At 35.5% G+C, this 24,105-nt stretch overlaps 1 pseudogene; it reads left to right on the forward strand.

The window, feature by feature from the left end:
* The first annotated feature begins 19,223 nt into the window (after positions 1 to 19,223).
* LOC102859849 overlaps positions 19,224 to 24,105 on the forward strand; it is a 151,957-nt pseudogene continuing 147,075 nt past the window's right edge.

Genomic DNA, 24,105 nt, shown 5'->3' on the forward strand with positions numbered 1-24,105 from the left:
GGAAAATTTAAGAAAATTTTACATATCAATAATGGTATATCGTTCGGATTTTCATTACAGACTCAAATTATAGGAACTTATGCAAAGGTATATGACTGTGTGGATCATAGCAAGTTGTGGCTCATATTGAGAAGAATGGGAGTCCTGGAGCACTTAATTGTGCACATGTGAAACATATACATTGACCAGGAGGCTATTGTGCAAACAGAGCTAGGGAACACTACGTGGTTTAAAATGAAGAGTGTGTGTCAGGGTTGTATTCTCTCTGCATACTATTAAATCTGCATGTTGAGCAAATTATTTGAGAAGCTAGACTTTGTGAAGAGGAATGAGACACCAAGTTCAGGAGACTCAACAATAAGCTGCATTATTCAGATGACACAACCTTGCTTGTTGAAAAAGAGGAAGACTTGAAGTACTTGTTTCAGAAGATCAAGGAATGTAGCCTTCAGTATGGATTCTCACCACTGGATCAATAGGCAGCATCGTGATGGATGGAGAAGAGATTGAAATTGTGAACAACTTCATCTTACTTGAATCCACAGTTAACACCCTTGGTACCAAAAGTCATGAAATAAGGAGATATATGGCACTGGGAAAGTCTGCAGTTAGGGAGCTCTCCAAATTATTGAGGAGAAGAGGAAGACCCTTGATGAGATGGATCAATTCTGTGACTGAGGTGATGGGAATGAGTGTGTCAGAGATGGTGAGGTTGGCACAGGATAGAGCAGCATTTAGGGCTCTTGTATATACGGTTGCTGCAAGCAACTTGACAGCACATAACAACGACAAAAACAACAACAACAATGGTGTCAATTTAAGGATTAAGGTGCAACTGATTCAGGCCATAGTCTTTCTGATTACAGCTATGTGTCTGAAAACAGGACAGTAAATAAGGAGGACAGAATTGTCACCTTTGAACTGTCGTGTTGGAGAAGAGTACTCAACGATGCACGGACTGCTAAGAGCACAAACAAATATGTTTTGGTGAAGGTGCAGCCAGAGTGCTCTTTGGAGGCAAGGATGATGAAGCTTCATCTCACATGCTTCAGGCATGTTGCTAGGAGGGCTTATTCCTTTGAGAGAGACATGATACTTGGAAGGGTGGAGGATCAGTAGAGGAGAGCAAGATCTTCGACCAGGTGGATTGACATGGTGAATGTCACAATGGTTTCTAATGTGTCAGGAAGTGTGAGGATGGTACAGGAGAGGACAAGGTATATATCTGTTGTTTATATACTCATTATGGGTAAAAATTGACTTGATGACAGCCAACAACAATATACAAAACAGGACAAACTCCTGCTCTATTCAATTTCAGCCTTGTCATAGTCACAACACTGCTGTGCCAATCTGTCATTTTAGAGTCTCTTTTTTATAATTGATCTGTTTATCCAAATATCTGTTCTCTTCTAGAAAAAATAAGGCACCAGTTTATGCCAGGAAATTTGGAGGACAGCTACCTGCCTGACTGAAAGAGATTCATATTTGTCTCCATTCTTAGAAATGAGATCCACCAGAGTATGAAAATTTTCAAATAATATCATTACTATCAAATGCAAACAAAATATTGTTGATGACTATTTTAAAAAAATGGCTAGAACAGTACATTGACAGAGAAATGCTACAAGTTTAAGCTGGGTTTAGAAGAGGCTGTAGCACCTGCTGTATCATTGTTGTCAGATGGATCCTGGCGTAAAGCAGTGAATACAGAAGAATTCGGCCTTTATTGGATATACACAAAGACATTTGACTCTGTGGATCATAAACAATTATGGATAATATTGAAGAGAATGGAAATCCCAGAACATATAATTATGCTCATGGGAAAGTTATACCTAGACCAAGAAGTTATTGTCTGACTAAGGCAAGGGAACACTGAATGCTTAAAAATTCAGGAAGAGTGTGTGAGGATTGTATCCTTTCTCCATATGTATTCAATCTCTCTGTGAGCAAGTACTTCATGATAAAGCGCTATGGGCAGGAATTTTACATCAGGATCTGAGGAAGATTAATCCACAACCTGTATTATGCAGATGACACAACCTTGCTTGCTAAGAGTAAAGAAGGTATAAACAATTGCTGCAGAAGATCAAAGACTGTAACCTACTATTTAAGTTACATTTACTAATCAAGAAAACAAAGGTCCTTACAAAGGATCAACAGTAAAAACTATGATAGTTGGAAAAAATATTGAAGCTGTCAATAATTTTATCCTTCTTGGCTAAACAATCAACACCTTAGATAATAGCAGTAGAGAAAACAGGAGATGTATTACTTTGATAAACTTGTTATCAGGGACGCCTCCAAAATGATAAAGAGAAGTTATGTCATTTTGAAGACTAAGGTGCATTTATTTAGGCCATGATTGTCTCAATCACCTGCTATTTATCAGATAGCTAAACAACAACTCAGTATGACAGAAGAAGAATTGAGGACTTCAAGTTGTGGTGCTAGAGAAGAATACTGCATATCTCGTGGTATGCCAAAATAACAAACAGATAGGTGTTGGAAAATTGTAGTCCGAGTTCACCTTTGAGGCAAGGATGGAGAAGTTTCCTCTTTCAAACTTTGTACATGTAGCTAGATGAGGTTTGTATGTCCTTAAAAAGGGAAACCATGCTTGGAAACATGGAGAGTCAGAAAAAGAGAGGATGACTGTACAAGGAAATGGATTGACATGATGACTTCAGCAATGGGCTCTCTTGTGTCAGAGATGATGAGGATGGCACAGGACAGGGCAGAGTTCAAGTAAGTTGTCCATAGGGTCTCCAATGATAACAACTACAAAAATAATATGTACAAAATATAATCTTACCTTCTTGCTTCTAAGGCTATATTTTGTCTAATACTGAACATAAGTTATCAATTATACAAAGTAATTATTAGTGATCTAAGTCATTGGTAAGCTTGTTTTAATGTGGTATCTTGTGTACTGTTGTGATGATGGAAAATGTTCCATCAATGTTTCAAATATCAAGAAGTTCAGCAAAACTTCCCAAGGAAGACAAACTAGTGAAAAATACTTGACAAACAATTTCTAACGAAATTGTCTTTCAAAAATCTTATGTATAAAAGTAGAACACTGTCTGACAAGAACCAGAAGATGAGCTACTCAGGTTAGAAAAGACTAAAATTACAACTTGAGAAGTGCTGCTCCTCTGAATAGAGTTAACCTTACCAATATGCATGGAGTCAAGTTAGTTTTCAAGATTTTCATTGAATAATATGGCAAGACACAAAAATATATAGCTGCAAGTGTCCATTAGTAAATATAATATGGACTATAATAGGTACGAATTTAAGATAATTGAAATCTGATATTGGACATTGTTTTACTTAATCATTGGTACATTATACAGTCAGTGACAAAATTAAGAGGAATGACACTGGATATATCATAAAAATAACTATAATATCTACAAGATGGAATGACATAGAGACTATAAAATGGGCTCAATTATAGCAATTATTTTGAGATACCAGGGATCCTGTGAATGTTTCCTTCTGTTGTGCATATGTCTCTTAAACAAAAGAGAACACTAAGAAAACAAACTATAATAATGTTATGACTAAATACAGCTCTCAGTGACCCTATTGTAGTAGATCTGAACCTTGCCCTGTACTTTGTCATCCTCATGATTTCTAATATGCTATAGTCATGGTGTAGATTAATTTTGTTTAGACTGTACTATTCTTTCTCTAACCCTCGACCTTTCCTTGGGTAATAACTTTTTCCAAGGTGTGACTTTTTTCCTGATATCATGCCTAACATATGTGAAACAAAGTTTAGCCAATTTTTCCCCTAAGGAGCACCCTTATTGCACTTCTTCCAAGATAGTCTTGTCTTTTTGACATTCCTTAGAATATTTGGTATTCTTTTCCAACGCCACAATTCAAAGGCACTGATACTTCTGTCATCTTTATTCATGGCCCAACTTTCAGATGCATAAGAAGTGAGTGAAAACGTCATGATTTGCTCAGACAAAACTGATATCCTTGATCTTTATCATTTTGGCGAGGCCCTTAACAGCAGTTTTTCCCAGTGAAACACATCTTTTCCTATCGTTCCTGTGGGTGTTGCTTGTGAAGCTGAGGAAAATGATGTTATTGCTGATGTCAATCTTTTCTTCATTTATCATGATCCTTTTTTTTGGCCTATTGCTTAGAATTTTTTTCTCAGTTAAGATAGATAGATAGATAGATAGATAGATAGATAGATAGATAGATAGATAGATAGATGATAGATAGACAGACAGATGTAGAAATAGGTATAGATACAATTGCTCCTGTTAGGTGTTGTTAAGTCTATTACAACTATAAGTACACTATAAACAACAGATTCGAGCTTTGCTTTATCTTGCCCCATGCTCATGTTTTTCTTCATGCTTAAATTGTTGTTGAAGTCTTTGTGTCAATCTCATTAAGGGTCTTCCTCTCTTCCATTGACCCTCCATCTTTGCCAGCATGATCTCTCTTTCCAAAGACTGGTCCTTCCTGACAACATGCCAAAGTATGTGAGAGGGAATATAACCATTCTTTGTCTCTGAGGTGCACTCTGCACTTTCTCAAAGACATTCTTTTTTCTCTTTTAGCAGCCCATGGATGACTCAATATTCTTCTCTAACTCTACAATTCAAAGCCCTAGATTCCTCTTCAGTTTTCCTTATTCATTTCCCAAACTTCATATATGTAGGAAGCACTTGAAAATTGCATCGATCAGATGCACCTTCATCTTTAAATTAGCATATTGACTCTTTAGTACATTGGAGAAGAATTTTGATTTCTTGATATTGAGATGAAATCCATGTTGAAGACTATAGTCTTTGATCTTCTGCAGTAAGTATTTCCGGTCCTTTTCACTTTCAGTAAGTAAATTTACATCATCTGCATACAGTAGGTTCTAGATGAATCAAACTCATCAAATTATTTTCCTATAATTCAGTTTCTCAAATTACTTGCTCAAATGACAAATTAGTGTGAAAAAAGGATACAACTCTCATAACCAATTTTATTGACTTTGAACCAAGCAGTTTTCACTTAGTTTATCATTTATTTGCTTGGTTTGTGTTTGTTTGGTGGTGATTTTTTTGATGATTTTTAACAAAGCTTCTGGGTCTATGTATAGGGTACACATGAATGCAATTAAGTGTTTGGGGATTCCCATTCTTTCTCAGTAATACTAATTTACTATGCAGAACAGATTATCTGGGAGGCGGCGCTCTATGAGGAGAAATGTGGGGTCAAGATTGGTGGACGATTTATCAACAATCTGCGTTATGCGGATGACACAACCCTGCTTGCTGAAACTGAGGAGGACCTCATGCACTTGCTGCTAAAGAGGCAAAGATTATCACCACTGGACCAATTGGCAGCATCAGGGTGGATGGTGAAGAGATAGAGATTGTACACAGCTTTAGTTTACTTGGCTTCATAGTCAACAGTCTTGGCACCAGCAGCCAGGAAATTAAAATGCACATTGCCATGGGAAAGTCTGCTGTTAAGGACCTCTCCAAAGTGCTGAAGAGCGATGGTATCTCTTTGGAGACTAAGGTGCGTCTGACACAGGCCATGGTCTTCGCAATCACCTGTTATGCATCATAGAGTTGGACAATGACCAAGGAGGATAGAAGGAGAATTGATGCCTTTGAGCTGTGGTGCTGGAGAAGAGTATTGAGAATACCATGGACTGCTAGGAAAACAAACAGATTTGTCCTAGAAAGGGTTAAACCGGTTGGCTCCCTGGAGGCAAGGATTCTGAGGCTCCGTCTAATGTACTTTGGACATGTTGTGAGTAGAGACCAGTCCTTAGAGAGGGACATCACGCTTGGGAGGGTGGAGGGACAGTGCAGGAGAGGAAGGCCCTCTATGAGGTGGATTGATTCAGTGACTGGGATAATTGGGATGGGAGTGTCAGAGACAGTGCGATTGGCACAGGACAGAGCGGAGTTTAGGGCTGTTGTACATAGGGTCGCTATGAGTCGCAGGCAACTCAATGGCACATAACAACAACATTAACAACCACAATTAAAGGCTTCTGTTTATTCAACAAAACACAGACAAGATTTCAGCCAAGACCATTCTGACATCAGTAATAATTTGTTGTTTATTGTTATGTGCTGTTGAGTCGCCAGTGACTCTTAGCAACTTTATGTATAACAGCTCTGAATTCTGCCCTGTCCTGAGCAAATCTCACTGACTCCAACACACCTACCCCTTTGCCTTAGTTATTTTATCAATCTGTTTTATCCAGATTCTTCCTCTCCTGCTCTTTCCCTCCACCTTTTCAAGCAAAATATTCTTCTCCAAGTATCAGTCCCTCCTGGCAACATGCCCAAAGTAGCTGATACAGAACTTCAAAATCTTAGACTTCAAGGAGAAACTTGATTTCACCCTCTCCGAGAAAGACCTATTTGTTTTACTGGACGTCTGTGGTATGTTCAAGGCTCTTCTCCAGCACCACAACTCAAAGGCATCAATTCTTCTTCTGTCACCCTTAGTCATTGTCCAGTTCTCTAGAGCATAGCAAGTAATTGCAAAGGCCATGGCCTGGATAAGGAACATCTTAATCTCTAGATTGGCACCTTTGATTATCTGTACTCTGGAAAGGTCCCTGACAGCAGATTTACTTAACACAATTGATCTTTTGATTTCCTGACTGCTTGTGCCAAGAGTGTTGGTTATGGATATTATTGTACAATGTCACTCATATCAAACACAAGCAAATTCCTGCTAAAGATAATCCAGAAACTACTAGAATAGTACATTGACAGAGAATTACCAGAAATAGAAGCTGGGTTTAGAGGAGGTCATGACACTAGAGACATTATCGCCAATGTCAGAGGATCTTGGCAGAAAACAAAGAGTAACAGAGGGATATTTATCTGTATTTTACAGACTATGCAAAGACATTTGACTGTGTGGATTGCAACAAATTGTGGGTAACCTTGATAACAATAAAAATGCCAGAACACTTGATTCTACTTACACGAACCTATACTTGAACCTGGAAGCAGTCCTCAGAACAGAGCAGGGAAACACTAAATGGTTCAAAATCAGGAAGGGAGTGTATCAGGGAAATGCCCTGTTTCCATACATCTTTTAAATCTTTAATCAGAACAGATCATTTGGGAGGCTGGGCTTTATAAGGAGGAAAGTGGCATTAGAATTTGAGGAAGACTCATCAACAACCTACCTTATGCAGATGACACAACCTTGCTTGCTCAAAGTGAGGAAAACCTGAAAAACTTGCTGCAGAAGGTCAAGGACTGTAGTCTTCAGTAAAGATTGAAGCTCAACATCAAGGAGACAGATTCTTACCTCTGGTCCAATTGGTAGCATCATGATGAATGGAGAAGAGATTGAAGTTGTTAAGTTACAGCTTGCTCGGCTCCACAATCAGTAGTCATACCTTCATGTAACAACCTCTTCTGAACTCAGCTTGTAATCTGGCAGTTTCTAATTAATGCACTATTTCAGCCATTTTAGAGTGATTTTAACAAGATTGTATTTTCATATGATATTAGTGATATTGTTGCATATCCCACATTCTTTTAGAACACTACCCTCCATAAACCCCAACGGGAGCAAAAAGGAATCTCTTCCAGTCAATTGCCCAGGTAACTGTCTTCTAAATTTCTTAACATAAACTAGTGGCCACATTTAGGATTACATGCATTTGTTGAAAAATGTCATTTGATATTCCATCAATTCCTAAGGCTCGATTGGTTTGCAAATGCCTTCAGTGCAGCTTCAACTTAGTATTGAATCTTGATCATATACTACTTCCTAAAAAGGCTCAATGTTGATCAATTCTCTTCTACATATTGAATCTATATTCTTTCCATCTTTTAATTTTTGATGCTTCCTGCATCATTCATGATTTTTTTTATAGAATCATTCAGTATTGCCATATGAGGCTTGAATTTGTTCTTTAGTTCTTTAAGCTTGGGAAATGAAGAGCATGTTCTTCTCTTTTGATTTTCTAACTTGAGTCCTTGCACCTATGTTATGATGCTTTATTTTGTCTTCAGGAGTTACCCTTTGGAATCTCTTATTTAGTTCTTGTACATCTACATGTCTTCTTTTTGTCTTGCCCTTTCTACATTGTAGTGCAAGTTTCAAAGTCTTGCTTGATAACTGTTTTGGTCTTTTCTTTCTTTTTTTTCTTTTATTGATTAATGTTAAAGGTATAAATTCTATTCAAGAGATCGTTTTAACATTCAGGTAGATAGCCTCAAGGTTGTATTTTGAATATTTTTTTTAAATTTTCTTTCATTTTAATTTGAACGTTCAAACTCGTAATAGATGATTCCACAATCTGCTCCTGACCTGGCTTTCACTGCTGTGACTGAACTACTTCTTCTACTCTTTGTTTATACAGATGCAGTCAATTTGATTTTTGTGTAGTCAGTTGGGGAGATCTGTGTGTATAGGCATCATTTACATTTTGTAAAAAATGTATTTGCTAAGAATAAACCATTCATTGCACAAAATTCTATCAGATGATCTCAAATCTCATTTCTGTCTCTACATCCGTACATTCCTGTTACCTTCTTTGTATTAATTTTTTGCATTCTAGTCACCAAGTGTTATTAATTCATCTTTATTGCATGTCTACTCTATTTCAGACTGTAAAATTCCATTAAAGTTCTCAGTTACTTTACCTTTGGCTATAGTGGTTGACATATACATTTGAATAACAACAGCATTAACATATCTTCCTTGCATGTGTATGGATAGTCTCCTAACACTATCACTAATAGCACTGTACTTTATGATATAGCTTGAAGTATTCTTTTTAGTTATGAAAGCAATAGCAGTCTTCCTTAATGTGTCATTTCCAGGATAATAGATATATGATTGTCCGATTCAAATTTCCCCATATGTGTTCATATCTGTGATGACTAGATGCAAATCTTCAGATGTTTTATTTAAATTTTTCCCATTAATATTTTACATATTTCATGTTTTAATTATGAATGGATTTTTTCGCAATTTTGCCTGATTTTCTAATGTCTTCCAGTCTCAGAATTCTACTTATGATTTTATATTGAACAATATTCCTCTGTTATCCATAGGGTTTTAGAAGGCCTATTATTTCAGGAGTATATGGTCAATCTTGCTTTTTAGTCTACTTTAGTGTAGAAGCTCAGCTGGAACCTGACCACCATGGTAAACATGCTGGCATTTTAAACAACAGAAGCATAGCTCTAACAGCACAAAAACAGATCTCTCCAGTACAGCAAAGTGATAGACAAGAGCAGTTGTTTTTTTATAATATTGTTGGAACCTCTAGCAGGTTTTTAGAGGCAAGTAATTGCACTGGAGGAGATTGCAATATCTTCTACCATGCATCATGTGGTGGTTTCCTACTGTGTGCCTTTTGGATTGCAGCACAGTTTCTTTCCACTAGTACATCTATGAACAAGCAAGTGTACACTTGCACAAACTGTAAAACCTACTGCAACATTCGAGTCACCCCATCCCCAACACAGCAAACTGACAGGTATAATAGCCCTGACGATGCAACATTTAACTTATTCATTGCTAACTGAAAAATTATTGGAAATAACTTAGTAACTCAGCCAGAATGCAAAAAAACAAACAAACAAAAAATCCTGCCAATTGGCTCAGTAGAAACATTTGAAAATACTGTGATGAAGTTTGACTCTGTTTCAGATGACAGGTAAAGGCTGAAATCTACAATAGCATCAAAGAACAAACAATAATGTCTTATTATTTTTCTCACTTTGTGCGAATTTGTTTTATACTTAATTTAGTTTATTTTTATGAATTCTCAGAAACTATCAATTGCAAATCTTGAATCTGAAGCTTTATGCTTAATTGCAAAATGTATAGCTCTTCTTATTTTATCATAGAAAATGTGTGATGAAAGAAGTAGATATTTGTTACTGATATTAAACTGTTTGTATCTTTGAGTCAGTGTCTCCATATGCTCACTGTACCTTGAGGAAAACATAAAGTGAAACTTTAGCTCATTGTCATTGTCTTGCCTGCAATTCATGGTGTCTGGGGTTTTGTTTGTTCGTTTGTTTGTTTTTGTGTATTTTGGGTTTTTTTTACTAGGGTGCATGGTAGAAGGCTTTCATGGAACCTATGATGATGTGGTCAGTAGGGAGCTTCATGACTAATTCAGAGGTCGTACTTCTCTGATAGTTTAATCCACCATTCACTATGGGGAGGAAGAAAGTTTAATTCACCGTTAGCTATGTAGAAGAAGGAAAGGAAATGTCTCTTTTTTTTTGTCCCCATCCCAATTTATAACATAGGAAACTCAATGGATCCAAGTAAAAAACAATGAGGTGATGATGAAAATGAGATGTTAGACTATCTTTATGGCAAAAATTGCCTCTCTTTCTGCCATGAAGTGGGTGGTGGATATGGAATCTCCGTCTTTTGACTATGAACCATGAGGGTTCATAGAATTTCAATAGATGATCTAGAAAACATCTAAATTTTAGATAAGGGCCCATTTAGTTATAGGGAAAACCCCCCAAAATATTTTAATATGTCTGTGGCGTCTTCTTTTAGCATATATTTCACAGAATTTCAGCATTTACATTATTTATTTCATAAATGTATGACACTTAGCAACAACAAAATCCATATTAGCATTATCAGTTATATACTGCAAAGTAAGAATTATCCTTGTAAGCACTAGATCTGCATAATGTAGCCCTGCTAAGAATGTATTCATGCCATCCTTACTTATCAATAGCTCCTCTTAATCCAAACTTCCTTCTGTTCCCTGTTCTAATAAGCCAAGGCAACATTAACATCTGCTGGTAGCTAATACGCTCAGAATTCACTAAGGACAGAAACAAATGAAAAAGAGAATAGAAGGTGGAGATAGTGGTGATTCACTTTTCTTTTCGGCTTATTTATTCTTTTTGGGTCCTTCCCTCTCTCCCACTAAGCTCAACTCAATTTCATTTAAGCTATTGCTATGTTGTTGTTTGTTGTTGTTATGTGCTGTTGAGTCACTTACTACTCATAGGGACCCTATGTTCAACAGCCCTAAACTCTGCTCTGTCCTGTGTCAATAGCACTGTCTCTGACATTCCCATCCTGATTACCCCAGACACTGAATCAATCCACCTCATAGAGGGCCTTCCCCTCCTGTGCTGTCCCTCCACCCTCCCAAGCATAATGTCCCTCTCCAAGGACCAGTCCCTCCTTACAACAAGTAGACTATATTTGTTATTATAGCTGATAAAGGTATACTTATCTTTGTAAACTTACTACTGAATAAAATTTGAAATCAAATATATTATTCAATGTGAAACAAGCAAAAGAATAGTTTTCAAAATACAAATTTAGAGCCATTGGTATTAAACAATTTGACATGGGAATGAGCTGTCCTACACTAAATAAGAATGGCGGGAGGTATGACAAAAACTCAAATGGCATTTAGTACAGACGGGGCTGCAGTTCTGTTCAGCCCATAAATTTTAGGCCGACATTGCCATGTCAACCTAAAAGTCTTATTTGTTGTGTTCGTTGTGTTGGTCCTATTTTATGTAAACCATATTATATATTATGTAAACAATACCTTCAAGTTTCCAAGCTCAAACTGTCTAAAAAGTCAAAGTATATTTCACAAAAAGCCCTATCTTATTTACAAGTGCTTAAATAGAAATGTCATTAGTTTTAAGGAAAATAAGGAAGGTGTTCTATTTAAGAATATTGTTGTTGTTTGTTGTTGATTGTCACTGAGTCAAGCTTGAAGCCGTTCTCCAACTATCATCATTTCTCAACGTTCACAGAATTTCCAGAGGCATGTTATTTAGGAAGCAGATATATAAGATAGAAATTCATGTTCATATCAGAACAGTGTTTGCAACTTTTTAAAAAATAATTGATATATATTATTGTTGTGTACCATAGAATCTGAACCCACCCATAGTTCATCCTTCTGTGGGTTTTTCAGAGGCAACTAATTGTTTAGGAGGAAATTTCCCAGCCTTCTCTGGTGGAACAACAGGTGGCCTCCAACCACATGCCTTCAGGAATACAGCTTAGCTTCTTACCACTAGGCCACCAGAACTCCCTGAAAAGATAGATAGATAGATAGATAGATAGATAGATAGATAGATAGATAGATAGATAGATAATGTACATAGATATGTACATAGATAGATAATGTGTATATATATATATGTACGTAGATAATGTACATATATATAATGTTGTTGTTGTTGTTGTTGTTTAATGCCATCGAGTTGTAGATGACTCATAGCGACCCTATGAACGAACAGCCTGAGCACTGTTTGTACATAGAGTTTCTGGAGGCAAGCCATTTTGGAAGTGGATGCCGCTCCTGCTTCCAGGCTTGATTTAGTCGGGAAGCTCCAGCCAACACTGTCCACCATGGGTGCCCACTACCATGATTGGCACACCATTGTCACAGGCTTCAGCATCACAGCAACCATGAGTTACCTCTGTACAGCAATTCACAGACCAGTGCTATACCACCTAGAAGAATGTTTGACAGGAAGACAATTTGAACTTGGCCGGAGGGCCCTTTGGTCTTAAGGCCACCTCCTGGTTCAAACCCTAGGCCCAGGCTGGCTAGCCTCACTCCAGGGACAGAGCAAACCTGCTCATCAAACACATTCCCGGAAAAGCAGTCCACTCCAAAAGCTTGCCACGATTCCTGCGCTCCCACCACCACGCTCCTGCCTTCTGGCGAGGAGAGCTTCCCACAAGCCTGGGAGGAGCCAGCCAAACACGTATATATATAATATATATATAAATACTAACCACTTTTTCTTTTTTTAAGGAATGTTTTATTGTAATCTGAGCAGCAGTTTATATGTGTTCTTAAATAATGTGTTCTGCATAGCATTATTTTATTTTATTCTGATTTACATACAAAGTTCGTATAGCTTGTATACATTGTTTTTCACTTCAGATTTCCCCCCTTTCCCTTTATACATCCCTCCCTCTATCCATTAACTTGTGTAACTTTATAATCTTTGTCTTAGTGGGTTTGTTAATATCATGTATCAAATTTATTTTATTTAACATAATGTTTTCTAGGTTCATCCATATGATAGTACTTATCAGAAAATCATTTAACATTGTAGTTGAATATAACAATATTTATTTAAATCAAATATTTGCTTTCTTAAGCCATTCATCTGTTCTTGGGAACTTGATGTTGTCTTCATTTTTGGCTATAGTGAATTATGTTGAAATAGACTTTAATGTGCATGTACCTAAATCATTGTTCTCAATTATACCTAAAATTGTTATTATTTTTTCATATAACAATTTCATATTTAGCTTTTTAAATAGTTATCAAACTGTCTTCCACATCATTTGACTATATCATTTTACATTTCTACCAACACTGAGGCCATGTTTCAATTTCTTTGTACTCTTTCTAACAACTTAATATTTTTTATGTAGTTATCTACTATTATAGTCTGCTCATCTTGTTTCATAGAAACCTTGCATAACGGAGAAGAACTGTCCAATAGGGTTTCCGAGGCGATAAGCGTTAGTGTCGCCGATGAACTACTCTTTGTTCTCACGATCAGTTGGTGAGTCCCAACCTCCAACTATTTGATTAGTAACTTATCGCTTAACCATTGCACCACTAGGCCTCATTCTAGTCAGCTTAATAGATATAAAGTATTATTTCATTGTGGTCTTGATTTGCATTTCTCAAAATTCAAATGTGAAAATTTTTCTTGGTGGTATTTATTGATAATTTTTATATTTTTCTTCAGAGAAATTTGAGTTCAGATTCGTTGTGAAATTTTAAATGGTGCAGTTTGTCTTTTTGGTTTTACGTTGTAAATGTTCTTAGCATATTCTAGATGGTAAACCTTTATTCCCATACAGTTTTCAAATATTTCCTTTGATTACATTAGATTGTTCTTTTATTTTATTGATTAACTAATTACCTCCTTTACTTTGAGGGGAATATATATATAGATATATAGATAGAGATAGAGATAGAGATGAGATAGAGATAGAGATAGATAGAGAGATTATTGTTATTGTTGTTGTTTTGTTGTTAAGTTTCATAGAGTCGTAGATGACCCATAGTAGAGACCCTGCAAATCAAAGTCTTGAACACAAAACTTTCATCTTTTCTCTAAGTTCATAGAATTTTCAGAGACAAGTTTTTTTTGGAAGTGAATGCCACTCCTGCTTCCAACCACGTTATTTTTTTTAAATATATACACAAAAGTATATATAAATATGCATAAATATGGATAGTGTATATCTATGTTATATATATACAAAAGCAAATATACATATACGAAAGAATATATGCACACACACAGAAAATAAGAATGTATGTATATATACATATGAAGATGTCATTATTATGTGCCATCAAGTACCCTGCAACCCTTATGCCAATAGCTCTGAAACCTGTCATATCCTGAGCCAGTCTTTCTGTCTCAAAAACATCTAACCTCATTATTTCAGTTACTGTGTCAGTCCGTCTCATCCAGGATCTTCCCCTCATGTGCTTCCCATCTTGAAGAACTAGTACCTCCTGGCAATATGCCCAAAGTACAAGAGACGGAGCTTCAAAATCCTTGCCTCTAAGGAACAACTTGGTTTCACCCTCTCTTGGAAAAAACCTGCTTGTTCTCTTTGCAGTCCAAAGAATATTGAACACTCTTCAGCACCACAACTTAGCAGCATTGCTTCTTCTTCTATTGTCCTTAGTCGTTGTCCAGCTCTTTAAAGCATAGCAAGTAATTGCTTTAGATCAAGAGCATCTTAGTCTCTAGAATGACATTATTGCTCTTCAGTACTCTGGAGTGGTCTCTAACATTAGATTTTCCTATGTGATTCATCTTTTAGTTATGTGATTACTGGTGCCAAGAGTGAATCTTTTGCTGTCTTTATTAAATTAATTTTTTTTCTCAGCTTCTTTAGTTTAAGAAGCTAGCTAGCAATTTTCATAAAGAATGACAAAGAATCTCTTTATTTTGAAAATTGGTAAAATTACCAAAATTTCCTTATAAGAAATAATTTGGGCCATAGGCACAAAATTGAATAGCATCAAATGGAAGGGTCCCAGGTATCAAAAGATTAGCTAGATTTTTAGCACACAGATGTCTTTTCTTACACAAAACAGATAACTGCAGGTTTTAGCAGCTTATTATATAGTCATTGCTGTCTCTTCAATAACTCATTTTGATATTTTGTAATTTGCCAAAATGTGCCTTTGTGATCCCACAGGCTCTTAACTACTTTGTAATGAGTGTGTATGAACAGATGGAAAATGTTTTCAATTTCAGAGAAAATCACTAATGGATGTCACCAGCTATTAGAAAAGCTCAGGTGGCTCCATTTTCCAAGGAAAGGTATTGTCATAAAACTCTTCATTTTTTAATGAAATGTTTGCTCATTTATTTCTAGATGGTAATTTAAGACTTCACAAGTCTAAACAGATTAGTACTATAGCTGGGAATTATTCAGTGCTAAATAGCCTGGAAATCTAATCTGGATTAGTTTACCTGATAACAGTAACACAAACTTGGTCATTTTATTAAAACAACAAGAATTTCTATAATAAGGCTTTTCTCGCTGCAAAAAGAAAAGGTAAAGAAAATAATTTAAAAAGTCAAATACATACATTTATTTATTTTAGATTAAAAAGATGTATGATTTGTATCATCATTTAATTTCTCAAGTAAATTTATATTCTTAAAGAAAAACATATCAAAATGATGATTATAATTGAGACTGGTTCCAAAGCATAGTCTAGTTTACATTCAAATGATACCTATTAATCTCAAACATTCAAAGCCATTAGTCTGTCATCCCTAAAGCCTCGTATCAGCTTATTTCACAAGGCTCTCAATATTATATTTTGTATAAGAAACAGGCAGGTTGCTTATTAATTGTTGGGGTCATGTTATCTTTTATTTTACCTAGTAACTCTGGTCAAAAGGAAATGCAAAATCATATTTATATTGATCGATCTATGTACATCAATTTATTTATTTATTTAGGATTCAATGAATAGAATTAAGATAGTGAAGAATTAAAAGAAAAGAAAATAGACCTAGCAATTATTTTCTAGAAAATCAAAGTCCTATTATTTTTATAAGTGCTTCATGGTACCATTTCTTATTTACTTGGATACAAAATATTCAACCTGCACGCAGCCTTCAATTTGGACTGAAGCTCAACATCAAGAAAACAAAGATTCTTACCACTGGGCCAATTGTCAACATTAGGATCAATGATGAAGAGATTGAGATTGTTGACAGTTTGCTTGGCTCTACAATCAACACTCTTGTTACCAACAGCCAGGAAATTAAAAGACATATAGCACTGGGAAAAGTCTGCTGTCAGAGATCTCTTCATGGTACTGAAGAGCAATGATGTCAATCTCGAGACTAATGTGTGCCTGATACAGGCCATGGTCTTTGCAATTACTTGCTATGCAACAGACAGTTGGACAATGATTAGGGATGATAGAAGGAAAGTTGATGCCTTTGAGCTGTAGTGCTGGAGAATAGTGTTGTTCGTCCTGGAGAGAGTGAAGCTAGATTGCTCCTTGGAAACAAGGATTCTGAAGCTCTGTCTGACATACTTCGGACATGTTGCAAGGCGGGATTTTATATACATTATATATATATATATATATATGTGTGTGTGTGTGTATATGTATATATATATATATGCTTTAGTAAAAATTTACCTGTCAAAGAAATATACCAAACACATGTTCAAATTTCTTTATATTTTATTCTCAAATGAAAACAAAGCATAAGCTAAGGACACACTGTCCAGTAATAGCAACATTCTATTAGCAGCATACATGAGAAGAACAAATGTTTTGTTTTGTTTTTTTAAAACAATAAGAACCACTCTAAGAGTATTACCCATTTTGTTCTGAATTGCATTAATGGCCAGATTCATATTGTTAATATGATTCTCTAAACAGGATAAATGCCATGCATCTTTTGAGTTCCTTCTTTATTATACTTTCCAGATATTACTTATTTACAACTACATTGTTAAAACCAGAAATGATTGGTAACTTTTTCCTATTTTCATTCCTCGACGTTTATGACCTAGACTTGATTTTTTTATTTTTCTCAATGTATTTTGCTTATATTGTGTCCATTAGTATTTTTATTTCAAATCAGTTTTAATATTCTTTGGTACAGATGAAGTATTAAATATGAATAAATTTTGGTTCTACTAAGGTTTTCACGTTTTTGCCATTCTATTTTAAACTTATCTCAGAATAGTATGTAAAATCTCACTGATACTTCTCAGGAATAAAGAGATACAAGTAACTTTAAGAATTAAATTATTGTTTCCTACATACCATATTTTACATTCAATAAGCTAGAAAATATTTAATCTATATGAAGTGTTTTGTTAATTTCTGAACATCATTAAGACATATTCTTTTCTTCTGTAATGCAATATATGTACATACATTTAATATGAACATAACACATATGAGAAACATAGGGATGCATATATAGACAGATAGATAGATATAAATAGATAATAGATTAAAAAAATTCTATATAAAATATGTACTCATAAAAAAATATGCACTCACGTCTAGTTCTGTAAGTAGGAATTAACTTTATGACACACATTAAAAAAAAAAACAAAAACAAACCAACAAAAAATATTTTCTCTCTCTCTATATATATATATACAGGAGTTCAGACAATGTAGTTCAAAGCATCTTAAAAGCTATTATTTTAAAGGTAATCAGTTGAAAAACACTAGCAATAGTCTCTGTGGGATAAAGTAGGAAGTCTCCTTACATAAAGAATTACTGTGTTGGAAACTCACTGAAAGGTTGCCATGTATCAGAATAAAATAAAACAAGTAGCGTATTTTATACTTATGCCTATACCGGTACAGATCTGTTGGTTGGTGAGTGGTTAGGAATTGTGTTGCCAAACTTGAAGAATGCTGTTCAAATCCTGTGTTTTTGTGGGAAAAGTATGGGCATTTTTTTCTCATGTGATATCCTCCCTCTGATAATGCACTGAAGACCGAAGTTCAGCAACAAGTGGGTTCTGACAACCACAATATAACACCTATGTTGTCAGATAATGACTGACAGATGATACAGCACAAAATAAAAGACTAATGAATTTAAATAAATATTTTCAGGTAGACCCAGTCCATGGAGAGAAGACTTATCAAGCTGGGAAAGATAAGGAGGTTAGTGAAAGAGAAGAAGACCCTCAAAGAAAGGAATTAACACAGTGACTACAATGATCTGAGCAATTGTGGTAATCACTGAGATTGAGACTATGCCACTGAGCTACCTCACAATTACAGAGATTGTGAGTAAGGTTTCTCATAATGCCATCTTTTTCACATAAGGCCACCATGAGTCATAATGGACTCGATAGCATTTAACAACTTACAGAAGCTATCACAAACTTAGGAAAAATGAGTGAAGCTTTGAGATAACATTGTTATTGCTGTTGTAAGAAACTGTTGAATCAGTTCAACTCATAGTAGTCCCATGTACAACAGAATGAAACACTTTCTAATCTTATATGATCTTCATATTCATTGTTATATTTAAGTTCACTGTTGAAGCCAATATGTCAATACATCCTGTTTACGAACGTCCTGTTTATTACTATACTTTTAAAAACATGTATCTTTCCAGGAATGATTCCTTCCCATAAAATTTCCAAATATTTGTGATGAAGTTTCATTATCCTTACTTACCTCTCAGGAGAATTCTGGCTATCCTTCTTTTTAGACAAATTTGTTTTTCTTTTTGGCATTGCAAAAGAAGAAAATGCAATGTGAAAATGGCTACATTTTACCACAATTAACTCTACAAAGGGAATTGGCCTCATCATTAACACCCACAATACCAAAATAATTGCCACAAGGCCAGGCATGTCACCCCTATCTATGGCACCCGCTTACACTCATCATGGGTCCAATATTCATTTCAAAAGTTGTGAGATATTTTATGGAAACAGGTTATGAAGAGTTAAAGGAAGGCAAAATATATTCCATAGTGAAAGTTCAGTCTGTAAATACAAATGCAAGAAGCTTCTGGTTTCCACAACTGTCCTGCAAGCCTGGTCTCATTACAGTCCCATATAAGCTCTTTCTTCAATCACTCAGAAGCAAAACTTATATCTCTGACACTGTCTCCAGTGCTCTGTCAAGCTATGTTTCACTTCAGTCTCTTCACAGTTCAGTTAGCTATGTCTCTTATGTTGGGCTCCCAAACTGCTGATGATATTGAAGATGCTAATCAATTGATGAACCATATTTCTACAGTTGAGGTAAGTGAAGACAATGTCCTCCACGGGGGGGGGGTGGTGAATTAAGGTATTGGATATAGAAGCCATTTTCAAAAGTTCTAACCACATCAGGCATGCTATACTCATTCACAATAAAATAATTTAAAGACATTAATTTTTCCTTAGCTTTTCTTATTCATTGGACAACCATATCTTGCTTAAGACCAAGGAAAATAGCACAGTGTAACTCAGGTATTCCTTATTATTCAGTATTAAATCTTACTTTTTAAAACTTTCAAGAGGTATTTTGCAGTAGGTTAGACAAATGGAACACTTGGTTTGATTTCGTGTCTGCAGTTTCCATAGATATTGACTGTGGATGGCAGGAAAATTAAATCCATGACAACTTCATTATTTTCTTTATTGATTATGATGTTGTTTATTGATCCAGTTTTGAGGATTTTTGTTTCCTTTAATTTTACACTGAATCCATACTGAAAACTTTAGTCTTTGATGTGCATCAATATGTTTTTCCAATCCTATTCATATTCCACAAGCGAGGCTGTTTTATCCTCGTATCTGTAGCTGTTAATTAAACTTCCTCCAATTCTGATGTTCTTCCACATGTAGTCTAATTTATAAGGATAGTGCATGATTAAGTATGGTTAAAGAACACTTTTTTACTGATTTGCAATGACATATTATCTCTTTGTTCTGTTAAAGAGACATCCTTTTGAGATATATAAAAGTAAAATGAAATGTCTTGGACTTTCCACTACTTCCAATGTTTTTCATAATCTGTTATGATCCACAAGTTTAAAGGAGTTTACAATCAATACAACACAAGTGATGATCTCTCTGGTATTTCCTGTTTTCATCCAAACACAGCCTGACATCAAACATTGTTGAGGAATATTATTGTATTTACCATTACCAATGCTTCTCTAAATTTAGTTTAGTTTCTTGCTGAAATAATTTTTAAATTTTTCTTCAATAAAATTTTACTTGCAGGTGATATTAATTATATTATTCTATAAATTCCATATTCTATTAGATTTCCTTTCTTGGGAATGTTGTTGTTATGTGCCATCGAGTCATTTGCGACTCATAGCGACCTTATGTACAAGAGCTGTAAAGGCTGTTCTATCCTGTGCCAACCTAGCCATCTCAAATGCACTTATTCCCACCACTCCAGTCACAGAATCAATCCATCTCATTGAAGGTCTTCCTCTCCTTCGCCGCCCCTCCACTCTGCCAAACATGATGTCCCTCTCCAAGGACCAGTCCTTTCTTGCAACATGCCCAAAGTATATCAGATGAAGCTTCAGAATCCTTGACTCCAAGGAGCATTCCGACTTCACCTTCTCCAGGACAAACCTGTTCATTCTCCTAGCAGTCCATTGTATATTCAACACTATTCTCCAGCACCACAGCTCAAAGGCCTCAATTCTCTTTCTATCAACTATCCTATTCACTGTCCAGCTGTCTGATGCATAGCACGTAATTGCAAAGACTATAGCCCGGATCAGCACAAATATTGTTGAGTTCTTGTCAACTTGTCAGGTAGCTATTTTGTAAATTTCTCAATTGCTAGCTAGCTATTAATGGGAAAGTTAGGCAGAAGGAGAATTAATGCCTTTGAATTGTGGTATTAGGGAAGAATACTGAATATCCCACAAACATATAGACCAGGATTTCTGTTTAGAATGACTAGAAATCATGGTTCTCCATGGAAGCAAGGATAGTGAAATTTCTCCTCACATAATTTGGCCATGTGGTTAGGAGCGGTCAGTCCTTGGATAAGGACATCATACTTGGAAAGGGTCAGCATACGAAAGGAAGGCCCACAACAATGTGGATTAACTTCATGACTACAGTAATGGTCCAGTGTGTCTGAGATGGTGAAGATGGCATAGAAAATGGCAACTTTCAGTTCAGTTTTTCCTAGGTTCACTAAGTCACAAGCAACTTGACTGCACATAACTACAATATAATATGGACTTTTAATATCTAAGATATATCAAAGATATATTTTTGCTGTATTGCCTAGGGAGAGCTGTGGTGACTTGTTACAATTTCTAGGTGACATCTAGTCAACTACGACTCTTAACAACTCTATGAACAACATATCTTAACCCTGTGCTATTTTATGCTATCTCATCATCTCTGACAAAGGTGAGATAATTTCTGTAGTCATTGTGTCAATTCATCTGGTTGAGGATGTCCCTCTGTTTCACTGGTCCCCTACACTTCCAAATATGGTGTTCTTCTGCAAGGAATAGCTTCTCTTGGCAACAGGATCAAAGCATATTCAGGCAGATACTACCTTAAGGAAAAGATAACAAAGTTTTCACTCACATGCATGAAATTTTCCTTGAGGTAGTATCTGCCTGAATCTTTTTCAAGGCATATATCTGTTTGCTGTTTTGGCAGTCCATGAGATAGTCAGTATTCTTATCCAATATCACAGCACAAAGGCAACAATACTTCTTCTGTCATACATAGCAAGTGGATTAAAAGGTCCTGAACTAAATTAGTCACATTTCAGTCCTTAAACTGACATCATTGCTCCCCAGCAATTTATAAAGGTCTCAAACTGCAGATTTATTTATTTATTTTGTCTCCCACTGATACCAAAGGTGCTGATTATGAATTCAAGTAACATGAAGTTGTTGACATTTTCAATCTTTACTCCATCTTCATAATTCATAATGCTGCTTGTCAGACAAGTGGTAAAAATTTGTGTTTTCTTGACACTAAGGTGCAATATATACTGAAGACTATAGTCTTTGATATTCCGCCTCAAGCATTTCAAGTCCTCCTCACATTATTCTGTGACCAAAGTTGTATTATCTGCATAACATATGTTTTTATGAATCTTCTTCATAGTATCCAGTGTCTACATAATTTTCTCAGTATACATATTGAACAGGTACAGAGAAAGAATATATTCCTGATACACATGCACCTTTCTCAGCTTCAAACCACGTAGTGTCCTTGGTCTGTTAGCAGAACAGGCACTTGGTCTAGGTATAATTTTTAATAATGAGCACAGTTAACTGATTCCCAGTCTTTTAAACATTAGCCACAATTTATTATGATCTCACAGTCAAATGTCTTTGTATAGTCAATAAAACACAAATATACATCCTTCTGGTATTACCTGCTTTCAGTCAGTATTCGTCTGACAACATCAATGATATTCTTGTTGCCATAGCTTCTACTAGAACTAAAATCTTGAACATCTGATAGTTCCCTCTCAATGTACTGTTCTAGCCATTTTTGTAAGATCTTCAGCAGTATTTTTCTTGTATGCAATTTTAATTGATGTTGTTTAATAATTTCTATAATCTGTTACATCACTTTTCTTGGGAATGGAAACAAATATAGATCTCTTCCAGTCAGTTGGCTATGTAGCTGTCGTCCAAATTTCCTGGCATAGTCTGTGAACATGTCCCAACCTCTATCTGTCATTTGAAATATATCAGTTAGTATCCTATTGATTCCTGGAATCTTACTTTTTTGCCAATACCTTCCAGGCAGCTTCTTCTGTTGACTCTTGATTACATAAAAAATTTCTCTAATATTTTAGTGTCAGCAAATTCTTTATAGTACAAAGATTGTGTGTATTCCCTTCATCTTCTTTTAATGCTTTCCGGGTCATTCAATATTTTGCCCATCTCCTCACTAAGCATTGACACTCAAGATTTGAATGACTTTTTAAGGATTTTGATTAAGAAACACTGAGCGAGTTCTTTCCATATTCCAATTCCAATCACTTCCCCCCCCCCAACCACTTTTATATTCCCTTCTAATACTTTGCTTTGTCTTCTCAAGTTGCCCTTTAAAATCTTCTGTTTAGCTCTTCTACTGGTTCCTTTTGTTTCTGGACAATCTATTGCCATTTTCAGTGTCTCTTTTGCTATTCGTTTCACCTTTTTCCTTCTCCTCTTTTTTTTACAGTTTTCTTTCTTTCATACTCTTCATGGATAATATCCTTGATATTATCCCACAACTCATCAGGTATTAAATTCTAGCGTTCAATATTTCAAATCTACTATTAAGATTATTTATAAAATCATATGGAATAGACTTAAATTCACATATTAGTAATCATTTATTATTGATTTGTTTTAATTTTTTCAGCTGCAATTTGAGCTCGCACATGAATAATTAGTGGTTTGTTTCATAGTCAGCATCTGGCCTTCTTTGACTTCAGATATTTTCTCCAGTGATTCTTTCAACAAATGTAGTTAATCTGATTCCTGCACAGTCCATGTGCAGTTGAAGTCCATGTGAAAAATTTCCTTTTGGTATTTTTAAGATATTTGTGATGAATATTAGAATTAATTCATTCTTTGTCACCAAGATCATAATTTCCTATTCCTCTTACTTTCTTCTCTTTTACATTCCAGACACCCATACTTATTAATGTATCTTAATTGTATCTTTCATGTTGTTTCATGAAATTTTTCTGTGTCTTCTAATTCCTTTCTATACAGTGACTCAGTATATTCCTTCCATCTTTTTTTAATACTTCCTGGATCATTTAACATTCTGCCGAAAGCATCCTTGATTATAGCAACCCGAGGTTTGAATTTGTTCTTCAACATTGGTGATGAAAGAAGAAGTTCAGGCTGCTTTGAAGGAAATGGCAAAAAAATAACACTCCAGGAATAGATGGTATACCAATTGACATATTTCAGTTCACAGATGCTGCCCTGGACGTGCTCACCAAGTTGTGCCAAGAAATCTGGAGAACGGCCACTTGGCCAACTGACTGGAAGAGATCGATATTTGTTCCTATCCCAAAGAAAGGTGACCCAACAGAATGTGGAAACTA

This window comes from Elephantulus edwardii, unplaced genomic scaffold, assembly GCF_000299155.1.
Source record: "Elephantulus edwardii isolate Elephantulus edwardi_28Jun2011 unplaced genomic scaffold, EleEdw1.0 scaffold00107, whole genome shotgun sequence".
In the NCBI taxonomy this organism is placed as follows: Eukaryota; Metazoa; Chordata; class Mammalia; order Macroscelidea; family Macroscelididae; genus Elephantulus; species Elephantulus edwardii.